General features: G+C 34.9%; 1 protein-coding gene across 5 annotated transcripts in view; it reads left to right on the forward strand.

Moving 5' to 3' along the window:
* Positions 1-10,003, forward strand: part of LOC108749711 (protein Fe65 homolog) — a 185,912-nt gene that overhangs the window by 14,332 nt on the left and 161,577 nt on the right. For 3 of the 5 annotated variants that reach the window (XM_018488615.1, XM_018488619.1, XM_018488618.1), the window contains exon 1: positions 9,634-9,841. The exons of 1 other annotated variant lie outside the window; for it this stretch is intronic. The gene's annotated coding sequence lies outside the window, so the exon portion shown is untranslated. Of the gene's footprint in view, positions 1-9,633; positions 9,842-10,003 lie in introns of those variants that run through there. One more of the 5 variants, XM_018488620.1, reaches the window with a different exon arrangement.

Here is a 10,003-nt window from a genome sequence, read left to right on the forward strand (position 1 = left end):
TATTACTTAAGTATCAGGTTGCTTCTCTGAGAAAGTAAACTACAATACAACGTTCACGAAACGTTGATATTTGATGTATCAAGACACAGATATAATCCACAAACTATAGCACCTTTGAAGAAAATACCTATAGAAGCTGCAAAAATATTAACATTATTGAGACAATTTTGAGTTCAATATGGGATCTTGGAGAACAAAGAATGTAAGTTTTATTTTAATATCTCTTAACATAAATCGCGATATAAATAAACAATGTGTGAGAAAGTCAAAATAGCAGAGAGCAGCAAAGTATCCTTGTAACTTTTCGACACGCGAGAGCCAGTAGCTCGTCGTTTCGATCCTGGCGGAGGCCGGGAGGCTCGGAGTATGGCTCCTGTACCTGTTGATCCCCCGTCGGAGAGAGACCCCCTCCCGTCCCCGTTTGCACCCCCCCGTGTCGGGCCCGGCGCGCGAGACGAGGGAGGGTAAATAACTGCTGGCGGAACGGCCCGGAATTATGCTGGCCGCTCTCAAAGAGCGATAAAATAAATCATGCTTCGCAAGGACACGCGCATTGCGGCCGTATCCACCTCTCTCATCCACTCGCGCGAGATCCCGGCGGCTTCATGGTGGATAAGCGTGGCGAAGGCGGTATCCCTTGGGAAATCAGAGAAAGATGCACTGCAACTCGCGAAGATGTCCTCCCTCTGCCGCCCCTTTCGTCTTCCATCCTTTTACTCAACCCTCTCGCTACCATGGCTCTCGCGCACATTCGCGCATCCTCCCAACTTTCCCTTGTCTTTCGATAGTCGAACACGGGGGTGGATCGGTTCGACGGGGAACATCGAGGGAAAGTGAATGGAGGAAGAGGATGAGGAAGAATAAGAGTCTCTGCTGAGAAAGCGAATACATCGCGCCGTAATGCATTGACGGCGAGGCTATATTAAATTGAGTTTCTCGTATAATTCGCTAGAGAGTTTGCCGTTAAACTTGGTTATTGGACACGCGATTGTGATCAGAATGTTGTACCGAATGTTGTACTATAGTGAAAAAAAGACGTCTTATCTTATCTTCTAGATCCGATAGAGTTCGTCCTTTTCTTCAGTTCTTTACGTGCTATTTTACGAGTTAGTTAAATAATTTGCAATTATCGGATATTCGATTCGGATGGAGAATAATTCACATTGCTATAAATATAATTGCAATAATGCAATCGCTTAAAACGAAACATCTGTTCAAATATTTCACTTGCTATATCGATTATTAATATTTCTACTGTATACATTAATTTAGATAATAAAATTATATTTAACGAATTCATGAATTACGAATGGATCAAGGAAGCGATCCGAATTCTTATTGACCTCCTGTTTACATAAAAGCTAGCTGCCTTTAGGTTATATTCTAAGGGCGGCGTTCGGTTCAAAAGATTTTTTTCTGCTGAGTCTTTGAAGTGAATTTTACGTAATTAGAGGAGGAAATAAATCAAGAGAATATTCTTGAATCAACAGAATATTCTCAAAAGAAATTATTCTATTTTTCTCGGCGCACTCTATAATTCGTAAATATAAGAACGTAATTACGAATCGAGCGAATTAAATATAAACATATAACGTGTTAATTTACTCACTGGTGGATGTACCTCTTCACACTGCCCGTTGCGTCCTCTGTTGCATGCTTGATTGCATCTGATGCCATCGTTCAATGACGGTTTCATCGCTCCGGATAGGAATCTATCGCAGACAAGATCTTTTTAAAAAAAAAATATTTTATTTTTCTCGGCACCTTTTAAAATTCAATTATGCTATTAAAATTTTTTTATGTTAAATTGTTATTCAACATTTTTAGTATCAAAATTATATGATAAAGGGAACAAATAACATAAAAATAATGTGTTTTAAAAACGTAAATTTTAAAATAAATGAATAAAATTTATGTTTAATTTAATATAATATTGTAAATGTTAATTTTACTGAAAAAAAGCAGTTTGCTTACAAAATTGTATCAGTGCTACATTTTTTTATTACAACATAAAATAATATCAATTCTTTTCGCTCGTATAACTTACAACAAAATTAATAAATAGTAAACCCAGGTCAATATATTAAACGAGCTATAGTTAGGCGTAACAAATAATATTTATTATTCACAAATTATAATTTTTTGACGATAAGTTTTGACTATACTTAGTCCTCATTAGCCACAGAAATATCCCATATATTTAATTACATTAACATATTATGAGAATCATCTCACACTCGAGTTACAATAGATAATATAATCAATTTTTTATAAGGATCATCTCACCTTAGTTTACAAAAGATAGTACAACAACCATATTATTATATGTAGTCAAACTTGTTAAATATTAGACGATGTAATGATGAGTCATGATTCCGAATCAATTCATCGGTTAATAGCGAGAAAAAACAGTCAGTATGAATAAAAGAAGAAATTTCCAGCTGTATTATTGCTGTAGCTTGATGTCAGATTATAAAATAATTGTATGTACGTCCTTAATATTGATAGATAAAATTAGTCATGAAGGCAAATACAAATTATAGATATTAGTAAGTTTGCAGCAGTCTATTACAAATGTAAAGTATAAAATTTAGAATCAGTTGTTGTGAATGCATTATTCACTAATGCAGGACCAACATTGATTATAAGAGAGTATAACCGCAAATGATCATTTTCTAACATCTTATGTGAAATTAACACGAATGTTTTTATGTAGATGAATGAAATGTAAATATATAACGCATCTATTGAGTTAGGAGAAAAATCCTTTAGAAGTTGGTAAAAAGATTTTTTTAACAACCCATATATTTTATTTTTAAAAAATTGGCAATTACACCACTTGATAGACCAACGTTTCAGCTTTAAGAATCTGTATTTTTAATTGCGATACGATGATTTTTAACGGAGTTACGAATAATAAAATCAGATGTTCCTTTTTACTTAATCCGCGAGTAACTGAGGAACAAAAAAGCATAGGAACATTTTTAAAAAACGATTTTGTAGGAAAAGCTTCAAACTTTCACGGTAGATAATCGAAAATATGCTCAAAATTTTTTTTGCCACGCTACAGACCTGTGAAAAGAAAATTTTTCATTTTTTCAGCTCGTAGTTTTCTATACGTAAAAATTACAAAACTCACATAAATTCAAAAAATATAGTAATTATTCGAAAGTAGAGATTTCAAAATACTTTAAAACACTTTTGTTAAATTTAAATTTTGATCATTTTTAACGAAGATATTGAGAAAAATCTTTTTACCAATTTGTAAAGGGACTTTTTTCCTAACCCATAGATTAATTCACTCACCGATTGATGTAGCCATTCCGTTGTGTCCTCCAGTGCATCCTCAGCTGTACTCGATGCATCCTTTATTAACGGCTACATTCCTCTAGAAATAGATTTACCGCAGGAAGGAATACACCTCCTGAAAATAAATTATTTTATATTTTTCACAGTACCTTTTACGATTCGGAAATAAACGTGATGCAATTACAAATCAAATCATCAGAGTGAATAAAATATAAAACGCATAATATTATACACAAAATTCGCTCATTGCATGGTCGGTGTGTCCTCGCTGCGTCGTTGTCCTCCATCCTTCGTGTCGACAGCTGCATCATTCCGGATCTACCGGGAGGTCCAAACCTTCGTATAACACTTTATTCTCATACTCGGGAATAGCCGTCGACGAGATATATCGTAGGACGATAACGACGAGTCACCCGGCATTTCGAAACGACGCAACGTGACGAATACTGGCAATCGACGAACAATCGCAATTTCCACGGTAATATCATCGAAATGGCATTCGTCCGTTCGCGAAATGCACCGATGAATTGGCAGAGATACGCGAGGAATGCGATCGAGACTTCGAAAGTATGCGAGACGGTGCGGCGGGCGTTAGCGCCGCGCGACGAGCGACGCCATAAGTGTCGAACGACGCAATTGAACGCGAGTCGCGACAATACTCCAAAATACGTGAAGTATGTGTCTTTCACTGGAGAGCCGTGTATTTCTCCATTGTCCACTGTCACAACGGCACTACATCAGGACGCGATGCGGTCGCGATGAACTTTCAGTCAATTCTTCTTTCTACCAATTCCGAAATTCGCGAACGCACCGCAGCCGTTGTTATTTGGCGACTAGCGGGAGGCGTCTGGGTTCCACTTGCAAGAAAATTTACGCGCCAATCCAGGGCATTCGGCGCTACATTCATAGCGACGCGTTCGATGATCCGTGAATCCACGAGGTATTAATCATTATCTCTCGCAGATTAAATCGTAATATACCTACCGCGGATACTTCTTCTCGACGCGACCGTTACTATTTGACGACTATAATTAAGCGAGAGGCGTCTGGATTCCATTTGCAACGAAATTTACGCGCCAATCAGAATGTTCGGCGTTACATTCATAGCGACACGTTCGTTGACCCGCGAATCGATGAGATTCGATATTGAGCATCATCCCTCGCTAAGTATACGAACAATGTCATTAAATGACGATACAATCAAAATGGTAATGCAATATTATTCGATACTTCTTTTCAGTGCGACCGTTGCATTTGGTGATTAAAGGGAAGCGTCTGAGTTCCACTTGCAACGAAATTTACGCGCCTCTCGGAAAATTCGTCTCGCGAAATTCATTAGTGAGGCTGATCCGTGAATTGATGAGATATTAATTATTATCCCTCACAAGATATTCAAATTATCACATTAAATTATCACATAAAGCGATACAATTGAAAAGCAATGCCGTCTCCAATATTTTTTTCTCGGCGCTCTCGAAGTTCACGATAACTACGCGATCGCTGCTACTTGATGACTAACGAGAAACGTCTGGGTTTCACAATCAGATCGCCAATCAAGGCGTTCGGGGCACTACATTCATGACGACGCGTTCGTTGATACGCAAATCGATGAGATATTGATCATTATCCTTCGCAAAATACACGAGCAACGGCATTAAATCGCAATGCAATATCGTCAAAATACTTTTTCTCGACTTTTGAAATTTTCGTATACGATCGTTGTTATTCGACAATTATACTTAGAATGCAATTACGCACTAATCAGGACGTTCATTATGTATGACAAAGTTAATTTGTGAATCGATGTTATGTGACCATGGCACACAAAATACTTAAGTGAAACGTAAGCAGGAAATATAATTAAAGTAAATCAGTTAATTACAGTAGAGATAATAAGGCCATAAGGCCACCTCTTATAGAACTTTAATACTGGCCAAAATTAATCATTTATTTTGAATATTAAAAATATTAACAGTACTTTTTAATAATAAAATAATATGATTAATTGACTAGTATTAAATTTTATACGGAATAACGTAAATATTATAGTAGCAAATCCAACTAATAGTTGATTTTCTTACTCTTCACGTTTTACTGTTTAAATTTTTGTATACTAAAAAAGGAGTCTAGTAATAGCTATCAAATGTTAAGTAAAACAATTTCAATAAAATATTCGGTTATTATAACCAAAAATAACTTAATTTTTACAAATATTTAATAATTATAATCAAGCAGTTGATAATATATTATTATATTTAATAATATTTTTAATTTTCACCAAATATTTAGAAAAGTAAAATTATTTTTGATTATATTAATCGAACATTTGATTGAAATTATAGAAAATCATGACAATCACAATATTATATTTTCCCTTGATATTTTCCCTCAAATTAAATTACAAATTACAATTCCGATGCAATCTCACGCGATATTCCTCATTTAATAAAGCGAAGTATCTGTTAATCTTTCAGAATTGACGATGGATCTATTAGATCCAGTAAATTATAAATTTTTTCATCAAAAAACGTTATACGATTTAGTTGTCTTTATATTACATTTGTACACAAATTTTCATTTTTTAAATTAAAATATATTTAGTATTCATTCTTTTTTATACGAGTTATATCATTTTAATTCTTTGCAGTTAATTAATGCCTTTTAATACAAATTAAATGGGTTTTACATATCCAATAGTAACTATGTTACAAATTTTGACGTCAGTGTTTCTAATTTGATTGTTATTAATTTTCCATTTGGGTATTAATTCTATTACACACAAAATTCTTGCCGTTTATGACGTAATCAGAGCAATTGCCAGATACTGTAATTTATTGATGATATTTTACTGAATGTTCCCGTTAGATATCTGCGACAGTTAATGTTTCGCGAACTGTAGAGAACGCGTGAAAATGTTTGGAGATGTTCACACGTTGCCGGAGATGCGAGCTTACAAGCTTGACAAGTGCTCGCCAAGTTTCTCAGAAAGCATCTTCGACTAAAACGGGTTTGAATTGTTCCGAGAGCGCGATTAAACTCAATTTGTCATGTACTCGCGTGAAACTGAAAACGCGTTTCGATCTTAGTTTCAGTAGTAGATTCAAACTGGCAAAGCACATTAAAGCAAATTGAAGGAAGTCAATGAATCGTTTCACTCATGATATATTATTTTATCTTTATTATTCATCAAATATTAAAGAATGATAAAATAGGGTAAATGTAGGTGACTTTAAAACTTAAACTTCCTTTAGAGACTCATGGATGGATACCACGATTAAATTTAACAAAAATACATGCTGTCCCAAGTCACAGTACATTTGGGGTAATACATCATATCAAGTATGATCAGAAAGAATAGTTTTGCTGAAGTAATATAAGAAGTAATATAACAATAAAAATTTAGCTAATTCTAAAAATAATTTTGATTAAACCATTAAAATTATGTAAGACATTCGAACTGGTTGTTAAAATATCGAGAGAATGATTTTATTGAAATATAATCTGAAAAATTTAGCTAGATACGGATTTGAAAATAATTTTGTTTGGATTATCAAAATAATTATGTAGAACATTCAAGATGATTATAGAACTACAACTTTTTGCAATATTATTCTCAACGCTACATAATTATTTTAATAATCCAACAGAATTATTTTTATATCCAACTTTTAGATACTTCAATTTTAAATACTTATAAAGCCGTCCTTTCCCTGTAGTAGAGCATTTTTAATTCTGAATTAGAATGTTTTAATTAGGATAGATGATTACAGAGAGAGATAACAAGCAATTTCTATAATTCTATTTTTCTCATTGTATTTTTAGTAATTGTATTTTTAAGAAACCCAGTTTTCTATTTTCTTTAACTTGTACTTTTCGTAGAAAAATACAATTTTTATATTATTATCAAATAAAATGAGATTAAATCTAAATCACAAATTAACCAGATAATAAAAAACTGGGCCTAAAACTGTATCATAAGTTTTAAAAATTTGATTGTTATAACTCTAGTATAAATATATAGTATCTATAAATTTTATTTCTTTTCAAAATTGTGATATTTCTTTCATATAAACAAATAAATTACAAATATAATTTGTTTTTTTTTTCCAAAAATATTAGTCTTTAGAATCGATTTCTTTTCATTATCTCAAGAAAATTAATCATTTATTTATATCACTTTTTTGTTAATGCAACGAAATATTCAGACAAAGTGAAAATTTTGAATGTAAAAAGTGTGCCAAGTAATACGAATAGCTCTTGAGACGTCTGTAGGTCTATTGATTTCATGCTCAACAGGGTTTACATACCTATCGTCAAAACTTTCAGCGAAATCAGCGCAAAGTTCATGGCAGCATCCCTGTAGCTACGATAAGTTAGGCTCTAATTATGTGGCGGAAATTAAAGAAAAGCGAGAATATTTCGTGTTTTACATTGTTGCGAATCACTTTGACGACGATATTGAAAACGTGGTATATCATAGAAGGTAATTATTAATTGATATCGAATGTTAATTTTTGCGTAAATGTCTTCAAAAGAAAGCTGAAATATCGAGAACATTCAGTAAAATTGTCGTGGAAGGAGACGCTGAAATATTACTTTATTAAACTACTAATTATCACGGACAATTCTTCCGTAGTTTGATTCTTCGTAGACACAAGACTCCTTTAACGCATAAACATATTTTATGTTGTTTCATGACAATAACATTCTTTCGAATTTCGCGAAGTGAGGCAATTCTCGGAATCCAGGCGAAGTTATAAACAATACCAGAAAAATAACGGCGTGCTCTACAGTGGGGATGCGTTCCACTTAACGTAACTCTCGTAGAATTATTTTATCCTTGCTGTTTATCAAATTTATCAGTTAAAGGAAATTAAAGGAAAGTGAGAATACTTCACGTTTTGCATTCTTGCGAATCACTTCGACGACGATATTGAGAAAGCGAATATTATATAAGGTAATTATTAGTTGAGATATCAAATGTTAATTTATGTGTAAATACCTTTGAAAGAAAGCTAGAATATCGAGAATGTCTTCGGTAAACTCGTCGCGGAAGGAGACGAAATATTACTTATTAAACTCACTAATTATCACGGACGATTCTTCCGTCGTTTGTCGTTTACGAACGAGGCCTCTTCAGCATTATGAATAAACGTATTTTCCGTTGTTTCATGACAATAACGCTCTACCAAATTTTGCAAAGTAAGAGAGAATTCCCGGAATCGAGGTGAAATTGTAAACAGCAATAAAAGTAACGCGCGCTCGACAGTAGGGTGCATTCCATTTAATGCTCGTAACTCTTGTAGAATCATTTTATCCTTGCTATTCATCAAATGTTAAACACAGAGGTTTGTTCGCGTTGCTTGAAGCATCTAAAAATTGTTTACTACATTTGAGAGAATTTGACTACGTTGAAGAGAATTAAGGAAACGGAAATGTGTGCTGAAGTACAAAAATGCAAGCAATGCGAATAAACCACACATACAGCAAAGGATAAATAATTAATTCTCACGAGCGTTGCCGGCGATGCGTCGCTTAAATCTCGTATACAATCAAGTCGGCTGATGCTTGTCGTTAATCGTAAAAAATAGGACCTGACCAATCCAAACGACGCCCAGCAGCCGACATCGATAGCCGACCCAAAAAACGAAGATTATACGCATGCACACAAGATAACGTCTCCCGACTGACTGTAGACCAGACCTTAGGAAAATGGATCGAGATTGAAAACTGTGGATAGTTTCACGCCGCTCGAGTAGGACGAATAATAACGGTCGCGCCTGCCGGCCGTGCGACGTAGTGCTTACGTCATCATTACTTTGCGTTTCGGGAGCGGGCGTGTGACGTAGTCGTAGGCGTAGACTCGAGACTCAGTCGCGCTATGACCTTCTCGCGTTGTACACGTGATTTTTCCGATCGAGATCAATATCGCGTGTGTCCGAAATGCCATGTTGAATCGCAAACGACGCCATGGAGCATTCGTTCGTCGTGTTCCTGTGTGTGACTGAAAATGTGGAAATAATTACCGCCAGTTGGAATTCGCAATAAGTTGGAGATAGTCGTTCACCGGTAATTCCATCGAGTCATTTTGTATAAATATATGTAGTAATAGATGTGTTTCTGTGATATACATATAAAACGCATATAATTTCGTTCTTATCTGCGTTACAGCGCGTTCAGATTTTTAATTGAAATCGACCGAGTTCAGAGCCATTTTGCGATTCTCCCCCGCGCGGCGTGAAGTTGCCCCGCGTCGATCAACTTCAGATTCTTCCGATAGGCGTCATACGATCCGATAGAAGCCGACCGACAGTTCGCGTGTCGTTTTATTCGCTCGTTCAAAGCTCCAGAATGTGCCGTGTGTACACGAATGAGTATCGGGAGTGCCGTACAAAGTGCCGGGCGTTCGTCTTGCCGTGTCGATTAACAGTGCGAAATGATAATTATTCGGTATTTACCAGGCTTTCGCGAGTGAATATCAATGAACAATAAAGGAGCAGCCGGCGGCAAGATGACAACGATGGAGGGTCAGGTAACTAAATTTTCTTGTTATTTACGCGCAATTAATTACCCGTTCATTTCGCTCATTATTATTTCACGTCATATCGTGAAATTCATATTTAATATTATTTTTATAGCTGGCTTAAACTAAATAATCATTAATTAGATAAAATATATATACAATATATATATA

Source organism: Trachymyrmex septentrionalis, unplaced genomic scaffold, assembly GCF_001594115.1.
Source record: "Trachymyrmex septentrionalis isolate Tsep2-gDNA-1 unplaced genomic scaffold, Tsep1.0 scaffold31, whole genome shotgun sequence".
Taxonomy (NCBI): Eukaryota; Metazoa; Arthropoda; class Insecta; order Hymenoptera; family Formicidae; genus Trachymyrmex; species Trachymyrmex septentrionalis.